The sequence below is a fragment of the Apodemus sylvaticus genome, chromosome 2, assembly GCF_947179515.1.
Source record: "Apodemus sylvaticus chromosome 2, mApoSyl1.1, whole genome shotgun sequence".
In the NCBI taxonomy this organism is placed as follows: domain Eukaryota; kingdom Metazoa; phylum Chordata; class Mammalia; order Rodentia; family Muridae; genus Apodemus; species Apodemus sylvaticus.
Genome location: NC_067473.1, coordinates 81,645,283 through 81,668,350, shown reverse-complemented (window position 1 = coordinate 81,668,350; position 23,068 = coordinate 81,645,283). Strand labels below are relative to the sequence as shown.

Genomic DNA, 23,068 nt, shown 5'->3' with positions numbered 1-23,068 from the left:
TAGAGTGATCACCATGGGGTATACTTGATGACTTCACAGCCAGAAGTTAGGAGACTGGGATGCTCCCAAGCTTGGGCCTCTGGGGGGAGAGGGGTGGGCATTCACAATAGTCTAAGACTCTCCTCTGAGCTTAGATATAGGCTAGGGCTAGCCAATGTGTGCCTACTTGGGAGTTCCTTAAAGTCTTTATCTTAACTTCTTTGTGTGTGTGTGTGTGTGTGTGTGTGTGTTGTTTGTGTTCATGTGCATGTGTTGATAGTAGGTGATTTCAGTACTCCACTTTCTCCAACAGACAGGTCATTCAGGAAAAAAATAAGAAGAGAAACATTAGAATTAATTGACATCATACACCAGTCTAGTTAAAAGGTATCTACCAACTATTCCACCCAAACACCGAAGAATATACATTCTATTCAGCAGCTCATGGAAGTATCTCTAAAACATACCACATTCTAGAACACAAAACAAATCTTAACAAATTTAGAAACATTGAAATAACTAAGTGAATCCTATCTGATTATAATATAATAAAACTTAAAATCCATAGTAAACATCTTCTAGTAAGTACACAAAGTAATAGAGATTAAGCAAGTAGCCAAAGAAGAAATCAAGAAAAAAGAATAAAAATGTCTTAGAATGAAGCAAAATGAAAGGACAATGCAACAAAATCTCTGAGATACATCAACTGCAAATCAAATGCAGCTTCACAGGGAAGTATCCAGCTTTAAGTGACTACATTAAAAAATTAGAAAGAGCACAAATAAACTACTTAATGATGTACAGTTGCTTTTGAATGCATTAATAATAAACACATAGTCACCAATAATGTGTCAGTGCTGCATTAAGGAAAGAAATCAAAGCACTTCCCCTTGGTGTCTTTTACCAAATGTAGGCTCCATTATGAATCTTCCATATACATCTTGTCGATAGCCTCCACTCTCCTTTAGTACCTTTTTGTATTCCTTCCTCCTCCCTTCCAGTCTATAATGGTCTAGAAGGCTTTTGTGTTCCCCAATCACTGATGAGATTGTTTGTTTTGGAGGTCTTTGATTTAATAAGGTCTTGAATCTAGCCTCTTCTCTTCTCTTCTCTTCTCTTCTCTTCTCTTCTCTTCTCTTCTCTTCTCTTCTCTTCTCTTCTCTTCTCTCCCTCCCCTCCCTCCCTCCCTCCCTCCCTCCCTCCCCCCCTCCCTCCCCCCCTCCCTCCCTCCCTCCCTCCCTTCCTTCCTTCCTTCCTTCCTTCCTTCCTTCCTTCCTTCCTTCCTTCCTTCCTTCCTTCCTTCCTTCCTTCCTTCCTTCTTTCCTTTCTTTCTTTCTCTCTTTCCTTTTTTTTTTTTTTGTATGTGCACACATGGACCATTAAAGTCATTCCCAGGTCAACAAGGATTGGTAGAAAGCTCTTGAGAAATGCCAGCATCAGTGTTTGCTTATCTCTCTGGTGTGGTCATTTCTCATCAATCTTTATCTCTAAACTTTTGTTTTTCTTCTCATGCCAACTCTAATAAATCTAAGAGATTTAAAGAATGCCTTATTGGCATTTTTAGTGTTCTGTACCAGAACTCATTTTCAACTATGGAGTCTGTCAACTGCTGCACACCTTATTGCAGCACAGTTTGGCCCAGACTCATTAATGTTGTCTCTTATTACTCTAGTACAGTAGTCACATGGAATTTATATCCAATTGTAAGATGTAGACATATATACCATTATATATATCAAATTGATGCAGGTAAACTTCAGAGCAAAATTTCTCAGAAATTCAAGTGGGCGGGCCAAGAAAGTATAACTACTTGTGTTGGGATTTAGAAGGGAAAAGAAGAGGGAGGTGATTTAACAAAAGCATTAAGGTGTGTAACAAGACCCTGAAAACTCCATGCCCAAAGTCACTTGGGTATTCCACTGTCTAGCACAAATCCCATTCTTATCTGGAGCCCAGGTCAACAGCTTGATCTATCAGACCACAGCAGTCCTGTGCTTCATTCTACAGAGCTTATACTTCTTGGCTCAGACATAGCCAGTCTGTACAAGGCCAGCTCTTGCCTGTACTCCATCCAATTCATGTGCCTTACTGGGGCTTACCCATTTTCTGGGCTTTCAGTTCTGCCAAGTCCTTACTGGTACTACTGAGCATGGTACATAAGCTAGTTCTCCCATCCTCTTTTTTTTTTTTTTTTTATCTACCAGGCAATTTGTTAGGGCTTTTTTCCGTAGTCTTCTCTCATTTTCTACTCTCAAATACTCAGCGAAGGAAATGGGGCTTTTCCTTCAATGTGAAGGTACAAAGATCCAGGTGAGCTCTCTTTCCTCATGAAGGAGACTTTGCTTTCTAGTAGGTTCTGGTGATGCTAGCTGTGAGGAGCCTGAGAGTGGTCAGGCTCTAGAGAAGGACTAATATAGAGTTCTCTGCTGACTGCCCATCTCATTGAAACCCTAGGGGTTTTGAAAATGAAGGGAATTGTAGTTCTAGTTTTTTTGGCAAACAAAGAAAAACAAAAATCTTGAGATGGCTCCCAGATATGTGCTTCCTGCCTGAAACTCTCTTTTGAGCTTTGGATCTATGTATTCAACCTTTTGTCTACTATTTATATTTAATAATTTCAGGAGAATCTCAGGAGTGCAGTTTTCATCATCTCTCCCAATATCAGTTGCTCTTTCTCTGCCCTTTGTCCTGGAGAAGGTCATCATGATTTATTTTGATACCCAAGATAGGAACCAGAATAGTAGTCTGGTCTTCTTGTTTCCCCTAAAGTTCTACTATATCCATCCTTACTTCTGCTCGATCGGCCACTCCCTTAGCCTACTTTCTCACCATAAATCATTCAACTGATGCTTCTGCCTCCTTGGTCATGCTCTCTAATCCATTTTCTGGAACAAGTCAGAGTGAGCATTTCAAAACCCCAGTGCTCACTCAGAATGTCATCTGTGGGCTAGCACAATTGGTACCTTGTGCGAATTCATTAAAAATGCAAGTGGATCTCGGCTCCTCTCCAATTCTATGAGAAAGAGTCTGCTATGACATAATTCCCAGGTGATGCCTTAGTACATTAATTTTTGAGACTCATAGCTCTAAGAATAAATACCTACTTATAATTTTGTACATTAAAGGGCCATTAGGATCCATGTTGTACTCAGTAAAATCCATCATCTTTTCGAAGAGTTTACTGTGAGATTGTGTCTCCTAAAAGTGTCAGCAGCTATACCCATAAAGTCTCCCAACATGATTGCCTAAACATAACCGGAACATGGAGAACAACAATAGACATGCTCAAGTGGACAGGGGACAACCCAGGAGGCTTCAACTCTACAGTAGTAGAGAACTAGAGGCAATTAAGGAATGCTGACACTGGGAGATACAGTCTTCCCCAGGGAAGAGTACACCAATCAGTTATCTAATACCAAATGGTCAGCCCTGAAAATATATACAGAGTAACATTACACAGATCAAACAGGTTTGCAAGTGTATATTAGCTCTCTCTCTCTCTCTCTCTCTCTGTGTGTATGTGTGTGTGTGTGTGTGTGTGTGTGTGTGTGTGTGCATGGAAAAAGGAGGCCATGAATTTTAGAGAAAGAAAGGAGAGTTATATGAGAGAGTTTGGAGAGAAGAAATGGAAGGGGAAATGATGTAATCAAGTTGTAGCCTCAAAAATGAAAAGAAAAAATCCATCATCCTTGAATTATTTCACAGAGCTCTTTAACATCTAGTACCTGCCCAGCTCATCTCACATTTTCTGTGTCTGGCCCTGAGCAACGCTCACACTGGAGTGTTCACTGTTCTGACAGACTGAGCTTTGTGTCTTCCCTTCAGGCCTTTGCACAGGATTCTTTTTTTTTTAACCTCAAATATTTATTCTCTGAGACGTTTCTTTTTTTTTAATATTTTTATTTTCAATATTCATAAGAGAAATTGGCCTGAAGTTCTCTTTTTTTGTTGGATCTTTGTGTGGTTTTGGTGTCAGCGTAATTGTGGCTTCATAGAACGAGTTGGGTAGTGTTCCTTCTGTTTCTATTTTGTGGAATAGTTTGAAGAGTATTGGTGTTAGGTCGTCTATGAAGGTCTGATAGAATTCTGCACTGAATCCATCTGGTCCCATGCTTTTTTTGGTTGGGAGACTTTCTATGACCCTTTTTATTTCTTCAGGTGTTATGGGACTTTTAGTTGATCTATTTGATCCTGATTTAGTTTTGGTGTTGGATATCTGTCTAGGAAACTGTCCATTTCCTCCAGATTCTCCAGTTGTGTTGAGTATAGGCTTTTGTAGTAGGATCTAATGATTTTTTGAATTTCTTCAGTTTCTGTTATTATATCTCCCTTTTCATTTCTAAGTTTGTTAATCTGGATACTGTCTCTGTGCCCTTTGGTCAGTCTGGCTAAGGGTTTATCTATCTTGTTGATTTTCTCAAAGAACCAGCTCCTGGTTTTGTTGATTCTTTGTATGGTTCTCTTTGTTTCTACTTGATTGATTTCGGCCCTGAGTTTGATGATTTCCTGCCTTCTACTCCTCCTGGGTGAAATAGCTTCTTTTTGTTCCAGGGCTTTCAGGTGTGTCATTAAGCTGTTAGTGTATGCTCTCTCCATTTTCTTTTTGGAGGCACTCAGGGCTATGAGTTTTCCTCTTAGCACTGCTTTCATTGTGTCCCATAGATTTGGGTATGTTGTGTCTTCATTTTCATTAAGTTCTAAAAAGTCTTTAATTTCTTTCTTTATTTCTTCCTTGACCAAGGTATCATTGAGTAGAGTATTGTTCAGTTTCCATGTGTATGTGGGTTTTCTGTTGTTTTTGTTGCTATTGAAGACCACTTTTACTCCATAGTGATCTGATAGGAGGCATGGGATTAGTTTGATCTTCTTATATTTGTTGAGGTCTGTTTTGTGACCAATTATATGGTCGATTTTGGAGAAGGTACCATGAGGTGCTGAGAAAAAGGTATATTCTTTTGCTTTAGAATAGAATGTTCTATATATATCTGTTAAATGTAATTGGTCCAAAGCTTCAATCAGTTTCATTGTTTCCCTGTTCAGTTTCTGTTTTCCTGATTGGTCCATTGAGGAAAGTGCAGTGTTGAAGTCACCCACAATTATTGTTTTAGGTGCAATGTGTGCTTTGAGTTTTAATAAAGTTTCTTTTATGAATGATGGTGCCCTTGCATTTGGAGCATAGATGTTCAGGATTGAGAGTTCTTCTTGTTGTATTTCTCTGAGACATTTCTTAAAGGAAACCAATGTCTATAATGCCTGAAATATATTTTCCTATGTGTTTCCATAGGTTTCTAGATGTCATTTATCTTGTCAGTGAGAAATTAATTTGTTGTTAGTATTTTTTACTTTCTTAAAATACATTTCTTACAGCACCTGCCTGATTGTACTGGGGTTCAAGTTGCTTGGAAGACTCTGGATGTCAGATGCTTGTTTAAGATTGATCTTCTAGAATAAACTAAAGCCTAATGTGGACCAAAACCATGCTTATTTCTTCAGTTGTGACTCCTTAGAACCTAAAATTATATTGATACCAAAAAAATGTAATGATGTAAATAGGGAAAATAATATTGGTGAGTCAAAGAGCCTTTTGGGCTTTTGAGAAGTCCCACATAAGTGTTTAAGTATATACACTTCTCAAACCAGAAGGGGAAGACTTGACTTCCTTTTGATATGAGGGTATACAAAACATCTCTCAAATTAACCTTTTGGAGACTGGAGAGTGGAGGCAATGAGAATTATTTTAAAGTTGTGGAAATTGAACTCCAGAGACAATAACGTGTCAAAGGTTACACTGATTATTAGAGGTAAAGTTGGTATTTCAACCCAGTAGTGACAGACTTCAAAGCTAGGGCTTGTATTTTAGTCAGTGATTAAGAAGAGCATGGGTTGGCCTTTTATGTCATGATTGAATGAATTGGTGAATCCATCCACCCATTCTACCCATCCATCCATCTATCTATCCATTTATCATTCAACAACTAAACTATCCATCCATCTATCATCCATCCATCCATACATACATACATACATTCAGGTAAGGATCTATTATCAGAGCAGGATAGAGGCATTGTGAGCAGAACCCGAACTCTGGACAGGGCCAAGGGCCAAGATGATGATGGTGAAGGCAGAAAAGCCAGGCAAGATGGTATTTCATACATTTCTCAAACTAGAAGATCAACTGTTTAAGGAAGATGAACTGCTGTGGTTAAGAGAGCTGGTACTGGGGCTGGATACTGGTCTAGATCCTGCTTTTGCCATCTACTAGAGCTGTGAGCACGAACAAAATATTCAACCGTTGTATTGACTTTCATAAAACGAGGTTGATAATCCCATCACAAGTGAGAGGAAATGCCATGTTCTTGGGCAGATTTTCTAACAGAGCTGTGAGATGTCACAGCCTGACCACTGAGTGAATAGACAGATGAGTTGGGACAAAGAGAGCAAGGGGAAACCTTCCTTGCTAATGCAGTAGAACAGGCCAGAGAGTATAGTGGCTTAGAGTTGAGAAGAGCTTGTGGAGATAAGAAGTCTTCATCTACCTGTGTTTTGATGGTGGATTAGACATGAAGTAAGAATGAAAGAGGAAATCATGAGAGCATGTGAGCTTGTCCTGCCTCTCATCCGATGCTGCACTCTGGAGAACAGGCTCCATACCTCACCTGGGCACCGCAGTAGAGCTGGCCCTTGTGGAGGGGCCACAGCTGAGCCAGCCCCAGTTTAAAGTGGGATTGTACCTGGGCAAGGTCACCTGGGAGGACTCACCTGGGTCAGAAGTCACAGAGTTGTGACAAATGTCAGGATCCTTATAGGAGGCTGGGAAGGGGTGACCAGGAAACTGGGGGAGGGTAGAGTCTAGGAGCTGTCTTCCCAAGAAGACAATGATCTTGTGGCTACAGACAGGGCCACTGACCTGGAAAAAAGCAGCACCCTGGAAAAAAAGCAGTACTCTCAGACCTGGGATGAAAAGCAGAATAGGTCAGATTGAAGAAGGATGGAAAAAGAGAAGGAAAAGCAGAAGTCATTTTTGTAAGAGGACATGCAGTCAAGGTTTTTTTTTTTTTTTTTTTTTTTTTTTTTTTTTTTTTGAAGAAAGGAAAAAAACCCTTTGTGTGTAATTGAGAATAATCCACTAGAGAGGGAGCACTCATATGTATGAGGTGAGAGGCAACAGCAGACTGCTGGAAAACACAGCAGAGATGGTTCTACAGGACCCAGAGAGGACAGGCTCAGCACAGGGGTCCTTGGCACTCCTGTGTCTTCCTTGGGAAAAGGACAGAGGTGGCACAGAGCCTTCTGCAGGGTTTGCTGAAAGGCTTACTCCAGAAAAGAAAGCTGAGTCCTTCCGGCTTTAGATTTCTGGACTTGGAATTAACTGTGTTTAAGTTTGATGAACTTAAACGCAGAAGCCAGACAGGGTAGTCACTAATAGCAGCTGGAGGAAATTCTTGGCCTCCAAATTATGCAGCTGTCCATCAAGGGCTCAATTAAGGCAGCAGCAGTGCCTCAGCTGTGTTTGTTATTTCAGCAGTGGCTCAGAGAGAAGCCACAGGACACTGAATGAGAGGAGGCTCTCAGCTGCTAGGAACCAGGACTGAGGGGCTCAGAGGATGGCCTCCCCACTATCCACATTCTCCCGCTATTCGTAGGCTGCTGCCATTCTTTTAACCCCAAGGTATGAGGGTTTTTTGTTTGTTTGTTTGCTTGTTTTGATTTGGTTTTTTTCTTCTATTTTTTTCTTCAGTTTTTGATTTTTGGCAGTCTTCTGGCTGCCAACTCTCTGATTGGTAGGCTAATAGGGTGGTGAATTCTATTTGACTCCTAAGGAACTTTCCCTGGTTTTCTGGATCAGCCTCCAACTGGTCCAAAGATTTGTACTCTTGGCCAGGCCTTTGCTAGGCAGCAGTACTCAGATGAACTTCTGGCCATGTTTGGGCATCAAGGTGCAGTGTGTAGGGAGATAAGTCACAACAGAGATGTGAAGGGGTATTAGCCATGTTCTTTTTTTATTTTTATGTATTTTTTTAAAATCGTATGCATTTTATGTATATGAGTACTGTAGCTGTCTTCAGACACACCAGAGGAGGGCATCGGATCCTATTACAGATGGTTGGGAGCCACATGTGGTTGCTGGGAATTGAACTCAGGACCTCTGGGAGAGCAGTCAGTGCTCTTCACCGCTGAGCCACCTCTCCCGCCCGCCATATTCTTTACTTGTGGAACTTTGCTTGAGCTGGTCTGGGAAGAGGGCAATCACAGGGGCCATTGCTATGACACTTTATGCAGCAGTTTAGGCTTTATACCAAGGACCACAGGGAGCCAAAGTAAGTTTAAGATGTTAGTCACAGGCATAACAAACCAAAGCATCTCAAGTGATCTCTCTGTCTGCCTGAACCAGAGAGAGACAGGCAGAGAGGACCATGAGGTGTGACAGACACCAACAGAGTAAACACTCTCAGCAGGCAGCACCCCTAGCAATTGAACACAATGTCCCATAAACCTCTCTCTGTTCTCATGCAGACCCCCTTGTTCCCTCAAATGTGTGGGCCAGCACAGGGCAACTTCCAGTTCTGTGCTCCTCTTCCCTCCTCCTCCAGACAGGGCGACCGGCTTTTCTTTCTTATTGTATTGTGAGTCAGAAATCACAGTTCTAGTTTATGGGCTACTGAGAAAAAGCAGAAGCTTGTGTGTAGCATGCTGTTTCTGATTTTTCTTCTGCTGCTGCTTTGGTTGGTGACAGGTTATAGAATTCACTGGTGGAGAGCGTGACTTATACAACTAGACTTGCTTGGACTTGAATTCTGGCTTTAACATTGAGCAAGTAATTAGCTTCTCCATCCTCCATTTTCCAGTTTCTAAAATGGGGCCAGGACAGCATCCTGTCATGGCTGCCAACTACTCCGAATAGGGTTTGGCCGTGTTAGGAGAGCACAGCTATGGAGATTGGTGACTAAACATATGGGGACGGCAAGGCAGAAAGGCAATGCTTCTTATGGACAATATAAAGTCTCTGTAGATTTACTAAAAGTTCCTTCCCAATTGGGATGCACACTAGGCAGTGCTGGGGCTATGTGCTGCTTTAACGTAGCTACTGCACTAATAGTGAGCACTAATCTAAGACAAGAGCTGTAGGTCAGCTCATGCAGTGCATTGTGGCTTTTGTTGTGACATGAACAAAGTGCTGCAAGGAACAGGTGGAGTTCCACCTTTGCTTTTGGAGGAGAGTGCGGTAAAGGAGGGGAAGGGAGGGGAGGAAGGATGCTAACCACTGGACCCCCTGTAGGCATCTGCTACTCAGCTCTGGAGTGTTCTGGGGTCACAGTCCAATCCTTAACATTTCATTCTCTGCAGATCAACCAAGGGCAGCAACTGTTCTTTCTGGGGTTATGAGGCTCTGTGATTGAGGATCACAAACTAATCCACTCAATTACCCTATGGAGCAGGCCAGGAGAATTTAAAAAAGGATGATATGAAATATTAACAAAATCTTGACTATACATGTGAAATTAATGTGGTTCTCACAAGTATATAAATCCACCAGGAATCATATAATTTCAAAGCTGTCACACAGATGGAGCTACAAATCGTATTTATGTCTATGCCATAAGGCAGCATGGGACCAGCTAGAGGCAGAACTTCTTGCTATTGTTTGTTGGGATTGACTTTGAATTATTCAAGGATTAAATTGTCAGATCGTCAAGAATGCATTTTCGTACGGAGAATAACGGTTTTGTGTCATTTCAGGCCTAAAATAGTGGATAGATGAGAGGCTCTGGGAAGGTAATATCACTGGCCCAGTACAAGCTTTTAACATGTGAGCAAAAGCCAAGGCCAAATTGTAGTATCAGGGCTTTCTAAGAGCATCCTGTAGTAGGATTTTTCAACCTGGGGACTGGGCATTTGAGATAGAGTCTTGGCTGTTGCAGCTATTGTGAGTACTGTTGAATAGGTAGAAACATGTCTTTTTCTCTGCCCATTAGATTCTGGAGCAACCCTCCCTGCTTCCTGATAGGACTAAGAGATGCAAACGTCTGGGAGACTTGTCTGCTGAGAACTCCGTGCCTCTTGTTTAGCATCAGGGGTACTGTGCATGGAGTACTCATCATTTTGCCTGCTTTTGTGAGTGAGGGGCATGAGATCAACTGAGGACCTGTAGGAAACTTGAGTTCCTGTGATGTCAAGAATTCAGAACAATTTTAATTTTGAGCAAGATTTTTAAGCTTCCCTTCATTACTGTTTTGTTAGATAAGAAAGTACCCCAAAACTTAATAGCTCATAACAGCTACCGCTCTGTGATTCAGTCGATGTGAAACGAGGAGGCAGAGCAGACATAAGTTATCTTTTTCTGTGATGCCCAGGGTCTCTGCTGTGCTTTGAGATTTGGGTGACTTCTGTTTTGGGACTGGAACCCAGACATGGAAGTACTGGAAGGACTGCACACACACTTCCATGGTGGCTGCCCAGATGTGAGGATTAGGAGTTAGGCCCACTTTCCCTGTGGGTTGAGCTTCTTCTGGTTACACAGCCTTCATCTAACCAAACTTCTACGATAGCACATGAAAGTGTTTCAACAGACAGCCCATTGCCTTTTATGCAGCCTTGGAAGCCACATTCTGACACTCTTTTCCTTGAATGCACCACAGATCCATCCAGATTCAAGCAGAAAGAACACAGGTTTCAATTTTTGAGGCAATTAATACCAAGGAATTTTGATTAGAGGTTAGTGTTTTTGTACATTCAAGAATGTCTCAGCCATCACCACAATCAGGATCAGGACATTTCTAGCACCACATTCCATATCAAGACATTTCCAGCACCTCAAAAGGAAATTCCTCAAGCAGGTACACACTTACCATTTCCTTTCAATATTTTCCTTCCTCCTCTCCACCCCCCACCCCCCACCCCCGTTCTAGCCAAGCGACAATTGACTTTACCAATTTAGATTTCTTTTTTGTGGAATTTATTTTAGCATGAAGTAGGTTACCTATCACCCACCCTGTGTGTAATGTTTTCAAGTCTTCATTTCATTTCAATACTTCATTCTTTTGCTTGGCTAAATACGACCCCATGGAATGGCTATACCATATTACATATTACATTATCTAGTCAATAATTCACCCACACTGGGTAGTTTTTTGCTTTAGATTCTTTTGAATTATGCTGTTGTTATAATTTTTAATAAGGTGTGTGTGTTTGTGTGTGTATGTGTGTGTGTGTGTTGTGTGTGTGTGTGTGTGTGTGTGTGAGAGAGAGAGAGAGAGAGAGAGAGAGCAAGAGAGCAAGAGAGCAAGAGAGAGGGAATTTTTTAAATTTGTCTTGAATGTCTTTGAAAGAATAGGATTGATGAGTCACATGGTAACTGTGTTTAAAGTTTGAAAGGCTACCAGACTGAATTCTAAGGTGGTTGTGGCAGTTTAAATTCTTCTTAGCAGGGTTTGAACACTTTGGTATTCCACACCCTCTCCTGTACTTGGAATGGTTATTCTTGTTAACTTCATATACCCTAACTGATGTGGAATTGTCTCATATTATTGTTTTGATTTGTATTTCCATAATGACTAACAGTGTTGAACATATTTTTATATTTTTTAAAATTAAAACTATTTCAAAATTTCACAGTGTGTGTCTGTGTGTGTGTGTGTGTGTGTGTGTGTTTGCATAAAATCTAGGTGGGTTACATGTAACAGGCAATATTTTTGTCTTAGGGTTTATATTGCTGTGATAAGACGCAATGGTCAAAAGTGGCTTGAGGAGAAAGGTGCTTATTTGGCTTACATACACTGGAACACAGTCCATTGAGGAAATTTAGGATGGGAACTCAAACAGGGAGAGAACCTGGAGGAAGAAGCTGATGCTGAAGCCATGGATGAGGCTTGCTCAGCCTGCTTTCTTATAGTACCCAGGGCCACCAACCCAGCTGATGCAACCCACAATGGGGGAGTGCTGGGCCTTCCCACATCAATCACTAATTAAGAAAATGCCATACTAACATGCATATAGCCCATCTTATGTAGGCATTTTCTTAATTGAGGTTCCCTTCTCTCAGATGAATTTTTTCTAGTTTGTGTCAAGTTTACATAAAACTAGCCACTACAGCTTGTCTTTGTGAATCAGGCTTATTTTGCTCAATATGATAACATCAGATTCTATTTATTGTTTCGAGAATGACATACTTTTATTTTTTCTTATAGCCTAGTATATTATTTACTTTTCTATTGCTTCAATAAAACACATGACCAATACAACATATAAAGAAAATGTATAATTAGGCCTATCATTTCAGAGTTATATTCCATGATGGCAGAGCAAAGGCTGAGAGCTCACAGTTTCATCTGTAATCAGGGAAAAGAGAGAGAACACTGGGAATGGTGTAAGCCATTTGAAACCTCAATGTTACACACCTCTTCTAATTAGGGCATACCTCCAACCCCTTCCCAAACAGTTCCACCAACTAAAAATCAGTTATTCAAACATATGAGCCTATGAAGGTTATTCTCATTAAACCAACACATTCTACTCCCTGGCCTCCATTGGCTGGTGGCCATATTGTAATGCAAAATGCATTTAGTCCAACTTCAAAATTCCCCATAGTTTTTCAGACTTAACACTGTTTAGAAGTAAAAATTCAAAGTCTCTTCTGAGACTTACAACACTTAAATATGAACCCCTGTAAAATTGAAAAGCAAGTTACCTGCTTCCAACATACAGTGGCATAGAATATACATTACTGTTCCAAAAGGGACAAATCAGGGCATAATGAAGAAATGCTGGATGAATGGAAGACTGAAACACAGCAAGGTAAACTCTAAATCCTGAATCTCCATGAACAATGTCAAAGGGCTAAGATGGCTCTGCCCTTCCAGTTTTGCTTCCCACAGCATATCTCTATCTATTGGGGTAGATTTCACTTTGTGCAAAGCTCTCCTAGTTAGATATCTCTTGGTTCTTGAACTGCCAACATCTTGGGGTCTCCAAAACAATCCAGGCTTCACTTTCACAGCTTCACATGATGGCCTCTCATGGCCTCTGTTTAGGGAGTCCCTTGCCATATTCCTGATCTCAGTGGCTCTCCTTAATAGCAGGGAAAGATTCTACCACTCCTTTACTTATGTATATGTCATGACTCTAAAGCCCGAACCATGTGGCTGACACTGCCAAGTTCATCTATTAATTTAGGGTGATCTCTAGTCCCCTTGAGTTGTATTTGCAGAAGCTTTGATTTTTTTCTTTCTAGGAACATAAGATCCTTAGGCCTTTTCTTTTAACAAGTTGGAAGCCTAGGTATGTAGGGTTTTGCGTTTTGTCTCCTATATTTTGTATATTTTTTTTTTACCCATTTCTCTCTTTTTCTTTGGAGACCTGCAAAGGAAAGATCACTAATATGCATGTAACAAATTCACTATTACCTTGTCTTGAATTCTCCTCCACTAAAGAGATTAGTTTATCACTTCTCAAGGTAGCCTCAGATTAATCCTAGGACAAAGGCAGAAGGCAGCCACATTCTTTACCAAAATATCACAGAATGGTCTCTAGCCCAGTTGCTAATATTATTCCCCTCTAAAACCTTTTGGTTTGGGCCTCCATAGTCAGCATAGCTCTTGGAACTACTATCTTTCAAGCTTGTGCTAGGGTGGCTCAGTAAGCCCCACTTACAGCATTCAACTGCTTTTCTAATCCAAAGTACTAAAGTTTTCACATCCCTTCAAAAACAAACAAACAAACAAACAAACAAACAAACAGAAAACCATAATGGTCAGGTTTGTTACAGCAAATCTTCCTTCCTGATGCTAACTTCTGCATTAGTTATTTTTCTATTGATATAATAAAATACATAATAAGCAACTTATAAAAGAAAATATTTGTCCAAGTAGGAAGGAGTGGACCCTGGTCCTGGAAAGGCTCAGTAAAGTGCAGCAGTATAGTGGAATACCAGAACAGAGAAGTGGGAAGAGGTGGATGGGGGAACAGAGGGAGGGAAGAGGGCTTATGGGACTTGCGGGGAGGGAGGATCAAGGAAAGGGGAAACCATTTGAAATGTAAATAAAGAATATATCAAATAAAAAAAGAAAAAAAAGAATAGAAAAAAAAGAAAGTCTTTATTTGAGATTAAGGTTTCAGATAGTTAGTCCATGATGGCAGTACAAAGGCATGGCAGCAGGAACAGCTGAGAAATCACGTTTTGATATAAGAGCAGGAGGCAGAGAACCCTGGGAAGAGTGGAAGTTGTTTGAAGCCTCAGAATCCACCCTCAATGACCAATCCAATCCTCCAATAAGACCACACCTTCTCGACCTCCACAAATAGTTCTACCAATTGTGGCTGAATTATTCCAGCATCTGAGTCTATGCAAGCCATTTCAGTCAGCCCACCACATGGAGTAAGACTCTAGAGTGTGTTTGCACTGAGATTCTTTTATCCTGCACCTTCTGATAGATGCCCAGGCTTGTCTCAGAACAATGCAGCATTTCATGTTCACATATCAAGCAGGATACAGAAAAGTAGCAACACTTACCCTTCTAAATGGAGGGAAGAGTGTGAAAAAGATTGGCAATTGCTAATGGAACTATAAACAGACACAGCCACTTTACAACTCAGCCTGAAGCATCTTAAACATTGAACAGAGTTACCAGTTCTTCAGTGGCATGGAGATTGAGATACTTCTCCACATTTAAATCTGTTGTCTTTTTGCCAGTGATTTAAAAGGTTCTTTTATTATTCCAATAGTCCATTATTAATATTTGATTTGTAAATATTTTCTTTTAAAAATTTATTATTTGGGTAATTTTTTTGAGAGTGTGTGGTGTTTTGCCTACATAGATGTGTCTGCATTACACATCTGGAGACCAGAAGGGCATCTGATCCCTCGAACTGTAGTTACAGATGGTTGTGAGCTGCCCTATAGATGCTGGTAATCAAATTTGGGTCTTCTTGAAGAGCAGCTAGTGATTTTTATCACAGCAATCCTTCTAGTTCCTCATTAATTGTGCGTGTGTCTGTTTAACTTTTCATTGGTTCTTTGTGAACTTCACATCATATATCCCAATTTCACTTATCTCCCTCTTCCCTCACACCCACCCTCTACCCTTGCAACTCTGCTACCCCCCCAACAGAGGAAAAAGATTTCATTGTGAAATCTGTTGTGTGTCCTACTGTGTCCCACCGTATACCCCAAATTTCATTGTGGAAATCACTAATGTGTCACAGTGTGTCCCACAGTATACCCTTTGTTGTCCAGATTTCTTTGCAAATGTTCATTGCAATGACTCCTTGGTCTGGTCCCAGGCCTCTGGCTTCTGCTACACCATCAATCAGGGTGAGGGGTGTGGCTAGCTCTCCTGCTCTGATGACCTTGGGGGCAGCTCTCCTGTCTGACTTGTAGATATCAAAGGGTGGGTGGAGGGGCATCTCTCCCTTGCTTATGTTACCACAAGGAAGACAGGTTGGGGTGGGCAGCTCTGCTATGCTCACGCACTTGGAGTTAGTTCCTCTGCACACCTGATACCAGGGTCAGCTCCACTGTGCTGCCTAGGTGATGTCCCTGCTTTCTTGAGTGCTGCAGCTGGTGAGGGGCAGTGCTAGCTCTCCTGCACTCATGATCCCAGGACCAGGTCTCCCACTTGCTGCAGGTGATGAGGGGTAAAGACGGAGGAGAGTATCTTTCTTTCATCCACACCACCATGTGGGAGATGAGTGATATGGCTAGCTCTTCTACAATCATATCCTCAGGGACAGGTCACCAACAACTCTGGCAATGGCTGCTCACCCAAGTACTGAAGCTGGCTAGGGGTGGGGCCAGTTCACTTGCTTTCATGCCTCCAGGGCCTGCTCTCCCATGATGCCCAGATGAGTGGTGGGACCAGTTCTGCCCAGTCCTGCCCAGTCCTCAGTAACCAACATGTCCTAGGTGGCAACTCAAACCAGAAATGTCATCTGGCCGGCCTTTGGTGGTAACAGACCCCTGATGCTGTAGTCATGGCTACTCACATCAAGCTGTTCCTCACTATGCTTGAGTCTCCCATTCTGTCTTTCTTTACTGTGCTCACATCCTTCTGCTTCTCTTTCCCTTCCATTTCTCCACCACTTACTTCTCTTAGAGGTGATCAGTGTCTCTAAGTGTCTAGGGTCATCTCAGGAATGGTCTCAGGAGTGCTATGCCCTGCCCATACATTACGGAACTGTGCTCATCTTGGGCCTGGTCCGTATCCCAAGGTCTGTATGGTGCTTGGCTAGTGGTCATTTCAGGCTAGTTCCCTGTCTGGGCCTCATGGAACTAGTCTGGTGGTATCTCAGACTAGCTCCTCAGCTGGCTTGCTGGAATGGCCCCTTGCAAGAGTCAGACTCATTCTCACCGGCCCACAGTTACAGGTACAGGTCTTCTAGTTTCTGGCTTGCTGTATATCCCGAGAGTCCATCTGGCCCTGTGTGGCACCAAACTGGTGATATTCTCAGGCTAGCTTCCTGTCTGGACTAGTGGTTGTCTCAGCTTACTTTTCTCAGGGGATGTTATGATTCTCATCATTCAGAAGTCCACAGGCCAGAACACTGAACATATACATGTCCTCTCTCCTCTCTCCACCTACTGATGCACACACGACACAGCAGTCACACCTGCAATGCCTCTGGAGGGGGGAGGCCCTTTATTTTCTTAATGATACTACATAAAGTACAAAAATTAATTTGATGAAAGATAGTTTGAGTTGTTGTTAATGTGTTGTGCCCTATATAACAGACACAAAAATTTGCACACATTTTCCTCTAAATGTTTAATAGTGTCACATTAGCTCTGAGTTAATTTAAGTGATATGAGGAAGGTTCCAATGCTGTTAATTTGGGTGTAGATTTCTAATTGTCACAGGACCATTTGTTGAAAATATAGTTCTTTCCAATTTTGACATTCTTTTCAGCTTTCTCTGGGCTGTAGATGTTTTACTTTAGTTGTTCTTAATTCAAGATACTACTTGAATGTCCCTGATAGAATCTTTGCTTCTCTCTGAAATTTCCCAGACTAGGCCTCCATGATCTGCACTGCTCTTAACATTTTTTTTTGAAGTTAAGAGTAGCTCTTTCTTTTTTCTTTTTCTGTTTTTTTAATTAGGTATATTCTTTATTTACACTTCAAATGTTGTCCCCTTTCCTGGTTCCCCTCTCCCCCGAAAATCCCATAGGCCATCTCTCCTTCCCCAGTCAACCCACCCCTGCTTCCCTGTCCTGGTATTCCTCTACTCTACGGCATTAAGTCTTTCCAGGATCAAGGGCCTCTCCCCTATTTGATGTCCAACAAGATCATCCTCTGCTGCCGATGTGCCTGGTGCCATGGGTAACTCCATGTGTACTCTTTGGTTGATGGTTTTGTCTCTGGGAGCTCTGGGAGTACTTGGTGACTCATAATGTTGTTCCTCCTATGGTGCTGCAAACCCCTTCAGCTCCTTGGGTCCTTTCTTTAGCTCCTCCATTGGGGACCCTGTGCTCAGTTCAATGGCTGGCTGAGAGTGCCCCCTCTGTATTTGTCATGCACTATGCTCTTAACATTTTTATCTTCCAAGATCACACAGAAAAACCCATTAAGCTCTGGGTACTCAATGGCTTTTCAGCCCAAAGCTCCACATTTCTTCCCCAATCTTCCCCAAACACCATCCAGTCTCTCATAGTAATAGCCTATGACCTGGGACCAATAACTCAAACACCATGACCAAAAGCAATGTGTGTGTGTGTGTGTGTGTGTGTATTTTAAGGGTTCATTTCAGCTTACAACTCTCAGGTCACATTCTCCATCATCAAAGGAAATCAGGATAGGAACTCAAACAGGAAAGGGACCTGGAGACATGGGAGAGCTTTTCCTATTGGCTTGCTCAGCTTGCTTCTTGTTGCACTCACGACCAACAGCCCAAGGGTGGTACCACCCACAATGGGTGTATCACATCAACCACTGATTAAGAAAATGCTCTGTAGGCTTGCCTGTAGCCTGATCTTATAGAAGCATTTTCTCAAACATGACTAGCACATGACTTAAAGTATATGTAATTGGATGACTTTATACTTTGGATTGTTCAAGGGCACTCTGATTATGCATATGGTCCCCAAATTCCTAGTAAGGATGATCGGTTTCACTCTTGAAGTATTTCTGGCTTAGATAACAAATTCCTCCATTGACAGAGAAGGCTGGAGTGCCTACTGGCATGTAGATTTCCATGCTATAGATAATTATTACATTTCTTCTCATGACTGGGATTACTCGGGATTAGCTTACCTGAACCCAAACTCCTTCAGTTCTAAGCAGGAAGAAGAGTCCAACCTAAGGGCCATGAAGCCTGTGGCAGCCCCCTTTCCTGAAGGAAACATGCAGCCGCTTCTCAGCTGCAGTTGCATTCAGACATCTCTGGCCTCTGAGGGTTAGCACAGAGACCCTGTGGGCTGTGTAGAGCTGGATGCTATGCACCCAAACATCCAGTCCTTGTCAGATTTGGGAAAGGGCTGAAGAGGAAGATACAGGCTGGTACTTAGATTGGGGATTTTTACTTATGCAATCACCTGTGGTGGAATCTGTGAGTGAACAAAACACTTATTAGCTGTGTAGCCTTGAATACCAGATGTAAATGGATGTAAACGTATAAAGGCTTGGGAGAAAATAGGGATGATTGTCATTTCTATGACTGAAATTGTCAAGTAGTGACCAGAGCCATTGAGAAATTCAGGGCTAAAATACAGAAGAGGGCACAGGGTCCAATGGACATTTCTAACAGTGAAGATGCAGAATCCTCCTCCTCTGCAGTCTGTGCTCTTTTACTCGATACTCAATGCCACCCAGTTTTGGCTCCCCTGGTTGACAAAGACCCTGTATCTTGATGGGCCATGAGTTAAATTCACTCAGGAGCAGCTACTTTTCCTTATTTCCAACATTTGAAGGCAACGTTAAGTTTTAGACCTGCTGAGACATTTCAGGATACATGCTGCTGTGTTTGGCTAAACCACGCTGGTGAGAGCATGGTGGATTGTTGATTCATTTTGAGGATGTTTGTTAGGTCATGGACTTGTGTAGACTGACACTGGGAGTGGACAGACGCGGTCCAAGAAGGGTAGGGGAATAAAGCAGCCAAAATAAAACAAAATGGAAGTTAAAATGAGAGACGCTCCACGCACATTCTTCTGGTGAGATAATAGCATTCAGCTTTGAGGAGCACAGTCCGAGGACTGCTAACAACCTCACTGTCTACCCCATATGGGCACCTCAGTGCAGGCCAGAAAGCCTTCAAATTGCAAATTTTAAACACAAAACACAAATTTCTGAGCATTAATATCATGTATGGAACTAGATGCTTTCAACATTATCTACTTAGAGACATTTGTACCTTCCATTTAATTACTAGGGCCAAATATTTGAGACAGAGTTGCTTTATAAATAAAATAGTTTGTTTTGGTTTATTGTTCTGGAGATGCAAGGTTGAGGGGTTAAATCTGTGCTGCTCTTCTTGCTGGCAGGTAAAACAGAGTGTCATACAAAGCAAACTCTAATGTGAACATTCTATTCTCCCTTCTCTTTCAAAACCACTAGAATTTCATCACAAGGACACTGCCCTGATGACTTTATTTAATCCTAACCTTTCCCAGAGGTTCCAACTCTAAATACCATCATCCAATCACATTTCCTTCCTTTTAACACTTCAGGGGGAACTAAATTTCAATGCTGAAAACATTGGAGATACATTTGCCAGCATTTGTACTACAACAATGCATGCCTTTCTAGCCAGGTAGGATACAAAATCTAGCCCATTGCCTACCTGTAATCCTTACACATTATAGCAGGGAAGGCATATGACCACCAGATGGCAGTGTTGATAAAGAAAAGCCTGCATCAGATCGCAAAAGGACTAGGCACTTAAGAATTTGAAGGAAGGGCAGATGTCTGAGCTTCACCTTAAACTGGGCACACAGTCTAGTCCACCAATTCTATGTGAATATATCTCTTTTAGGCAAATGGATGGAACTAGAGAATATCATACTAAGTGAGGTAACCCAGACTCAAAAGGTGAATCATGGTATGCACTCACTAATAAGTGGATATTAACCTAGAAAACTGGAATACCCAAAACATAATCCACACATCAAATGAGGTACAAGAAGAAAGGAGGAGTGGCCCCTGGTTCTGGAAAGACTCAGTGAAACCGTATTCAGCAAAACCAGAATGGGGAAGTGGGAAGGGGTGGGTGGGAGGACAGGGGAAGAGAAGGGGGCTTGCGGGACTTTCGGGGAGTGGGGGGGCTAGAAAAGGGGAAATCATTTGAAATGTAAATAAATTATATCGAATAAAAAAAAAAAAAAAAAAGAAGAGGAGAGGCCATTGATCCTGTGAAGGCTTGATGCCCCAGTATAGGGGAATGAAAGGTCAGGAAGGTGGGGGGAGGGGTTGGTAAGCAGGGGGAGTGGGGATGGGATGGGGATTTTCAGAGGGATAACAAGGAAAGGGAATAACATTTGAAATGTAAATAAAGCAAATACATAATAAAAATAAAAAATAAAAATAGAAAAAGAAAAAAAAAAAAAGAATTTGAAGGAAGGGCAGATGTCTGAGCTTCACCTTAAACTGGGCACACAGTCTAGTCCACCAATTCTATGTGAATATATCTCTTTTCTAAACATTCCCTGACAATTTAACTCCCAATGTAGCTGCTCTTTGCTATTTTGTGGGTTCTTCTTTTTCCTGCCCTTTATCTTCCTGGTTTCGCGCCCTAATACTAAATAGGGGAGAAACAGGGATAGAAGGGAGAGAGGAATTAGGGAAATAATTACTGTATCTAATTTCTTTCCATTTGTTTCTTCTTTGACCACAGCTATTAACAAACTGCAAACAACCCATGACAACCAACTCCTAACCTCTCGGGGGCTTAGCATTTAAATACCTTCTGAAAAGTTTCTAGAATTGCAAATGTCACACAATTGCAGAAACGGTCTGCAGCTGGCAGAACCATGTCAGCTGCTTCAAACAGTCTGAGGCCGCTCCACATTCCCACACCTGGGACTAAAATGAAAACACATTCTTACAATATTTCTGTGCTTAAAAGTCTACCAAAATTCCAAAATTGTCACTATAACCCTGCCTCAAATCTGTGAGATTGAATTTTTCTTGAAACATTTCCATTCTGAAGTTAGACTCCAGAACACTACAAAGCATAATTTTTTTTGAAAAAAGGAAGTAGAAACATTTTATGATAGAATTGAAGATTTGTGTGGAAACTATTTCTGATAAAATTGTAGAAAACTGTAGAGAAACATGTTAAAATTGAAGATTATCATGGAAAATTTTATATAGATATGGTAGGCATAAAGGTATTCCTAAGTTGATTGAAAGTGGAATCATAAAATTGAAGATTATTATGGCAAATTATGCAGATAAAATGGTAGGCATAAAAATAATTCTAAGTTGATTGAAAGTGGAATTATAAACATTTTCAGGAAAAATTGCAGATTTACATGGAAAATATTTCTGATAAAATTAAAGAAATATATAGAAAAACATGCTAAAATTGACTATATCATGGAAAATCATACATATAAAATGGTAGACATAAAAAAACCTTTCTAAATTAATTGAAGGTGGAATTCAAAACATTTTGTGATAAAATCAGAAACTTACATGGAAAACATTTCTGATGAAATAGAAGAAATACATAGAAAAACATGTTAAAATTGAAGATTATCATGAAAAATAATGCAGATAAAATGATAGACATAAAACATTTCTAAATTAATTGAAAGAGGAATTAAATTTTCTGATAAAATTGAAGATTTCCATGAAAAATATTTGTTAGTCTATGTCTTTTTATTGGGGAATTGAGTGCATTGATGTTAAGAGATATTAAGGAATAGTAATTGTTGCTTTCTATTATTTTTGATGTTATTGTAATGTTTGTGTGGATATCTTCTTTTGGGTTTGTTGGAAGAAGATTACTTTCTTGCCTTTTCTAGGGTGTAGTTTCCCTCCTTGTGTTGGCGTTTTCCATCTATTATCCTTTGCAGGGCTGGATTTGTGGAAAGATATTGTGTAAATTTGGTTTTATCATGGAATATCTTGGTTTCTCCATGTGTGGTGATTGAGAGTTTTGCTGGGTATAGTAGTCCTGGCTGGCATTTGTGTTCTCTTAGGGTTTGTATGAAGTCTGCCCAGGATCTTCTAGCTTTCATGTTCTCTGGTGAGAAGTCTGGTGTAATTCTGATAGGTTTGCCTTTATAAGTTACTTGCCCTTTTCCCCTTACTGCTTTTAATATTCTTTCTTTGTTTAGTACATTTGGTTTTTGGTTATTATGTGCCAGGAGGAGTTTCTGTTCTGGTCCAGTCTGTTTGGAGATCTGTAGTTTTCTTGTATATTCATGGGCATCTCTCTCTTTAGGTTAGGGAAGTTTTCTTCTATAATTTTGTTGAAGATATTTATGGCCCTTTAAGTTGGAAATCTTTGCTCTTGTCTATACCTATAATCCTTAGGTTTGGTCTTCTCATTGTGTCCTGGATTTTCTGGATGTTTTGGATTACAAGCTTTATGCATTTTGCATTTTCTTTGACTGTTGAGTCAATGTTTCCTCTGGTATCGTCAGTACCTGAGATTCTTTCTTCTATCTCTTGTATTCTGTTGTTAATGTTTGCATCTATGACTCCTGAATTCTTTACAAGGTTTTCTATCTCCAACAAAGCATAATTTAAACAAATGGATTATGTTTAAGTTCCAACACGTTTCATTTGGCATTTTCTCTGAATTGTTCACTGTTGAGCTGCAGCAGGTCACTAGGTTTCTTATACACAAGTCATATGCCCACCGTGAAGACAGGCTTGGGAAATTGCGACAGATGAGCAGATCTTGAGGAATGGGAGGGAGTGTCATCTCTCCAGCACATGTTCTCTTGGGCAGAACTCTACATCCTGTGAGCTTCTGCCGAATAAACCATAGTAAAGTTCATTTTAAAGCAATTCTTTTGTATAATATACTGTTGCCATTTCTTCAAGCAACAAAATTACAGACTGAGGTGGGGATGCTTATTAATCTTCATGTAAGGAATTAGCTCCTGGATGTGGGCTGGGCGTCAGGAGGACTTGGGGCTTCTTGAGCTT

General features: G+C 41.0%; 1 non-coding gene across 1 annotated transcript; it reads right to left on the bottom strand.

Annotated features, from left to right (window-relative positions):
- Window positions 1-16,472: 16,472 nt before the first annotated feature.
- Window positions 16,473-16,603, bottom strand: LOC127679562 (small nucleolar RNA SNORA17). Its single transcript, XR_007976857.1, has one exon. It is a non-coding gene; the product is annotated as a small nucleolar RNA SNORA17 (small nucleolar RNA).
- Between the last annotated feature and the right edge of the window lie 6,465 nt (window positions 16,604-23,068).